Genomic DNA, 1,023 nt, shown 5'->3' on the forward strand with positions numbered 1-1,023 from the left:
TTGATAACTGATAAATTATAACTGATAAATGATAATTGATAAATGATAACTTATAACTGATAAATGATAACTGTCCTTTCTGAATGTTTGACTGTTTTTGTCTCACTTCATCCTAGAACAAAACATTTATAACATAATAACAGTTGAGCAGATTCTGGTAATCTTTTCTTAGGATTCATTAAAGATCAAATGCAACTGGAAATTCTTCTCAACTTCCAGTATGAATTCAAACAAACACTATATGAACTTAACATTGTAAAATTTGTTTATGAAATTTAATGTTCAAGGACACCACTTAAGAAAAAAAATGTTTAATAGTAAAAGTAAGAAGTGAAAAATGTAGAAAAATAAAAACTACTGCCTCCAACTAATGACTGTGTATCTGTGTGTCCCTTGTCTCACGGGCTTCATCCAGAAGAAGACACAAGTGTTGTTCCTGCTGTGTCCGCTTCAGTTCTTCATGGTCATTCAGTGATGAAAGAAGACTTTTCTTTACTGGACTCTTTTCTCTTTCTCTTCACTAGAAACAAGAAACAGGTGGTTAATTCAAGCTACATACTGTTTTTGAATAAACGCATCAAACAAAGAAAGGTGCAGCTAACAGCTATAATAGATATATTAATAATAAGAAACTGATCAAATAAGAAAATGATAAATAAATTGATTTAAAAATAATGAAAATAATATTATAATAACAGTGGATATATGAATCAGAAAGTATTATACAGATACAGGTATTCTTTATTGTCATTCGCACCACATGTGGTACATGTGGTGGATCAAAATTATGTACACAGGGTCCCAGTTACATCCAACAATAAAATATAAAAGAAAAACAGTAATAAGATCTAAGATATGAACTAATAAAAACATCAACTAAAAATATGATAAGCACTAATAGCATAAAAACAATAAACACAATACGCCGAACAGCAGCACGGACATGAGTCTGTGAACAGATGAGCACGAATGAACACAGCAACATGAAACAGATCAGCAGCAACATGGAGCAGATCAGCAGCA

The 1,023-nt window shown here is 31.2% G+C and overlaps 1 protein-coding gene across 1 annotated transcript in view; it reads left to right on the plus strand.

Annotated features, from left to right (window-relative positions):
- Nucleotides 1-1,023, plus strand: part of fezf1 (FEZ family zinc finger 1) — an 84,374-nt gene that overhangs the window by 37,158 nt on the left and 46,193 nt on the right. The gene's annotated exons all lie outside the window — the stretch shown is intronic.

Source organism: Nematolebias whitei, chromosome 10 (assembly GCF_014905685.2).
Source record: "Nematolebias whitei isolate Nwh7 chromosome 10, NemWhi1, whole genome shotgun sequence".
In the NCBI taxonomy this organism is placed as follows: Eukaryota; Metazoa; Chordata; class Actinopteri; order Cyprinodontiformes; family Rivulidae; genus Nematolebias; species Nematolebias whitei.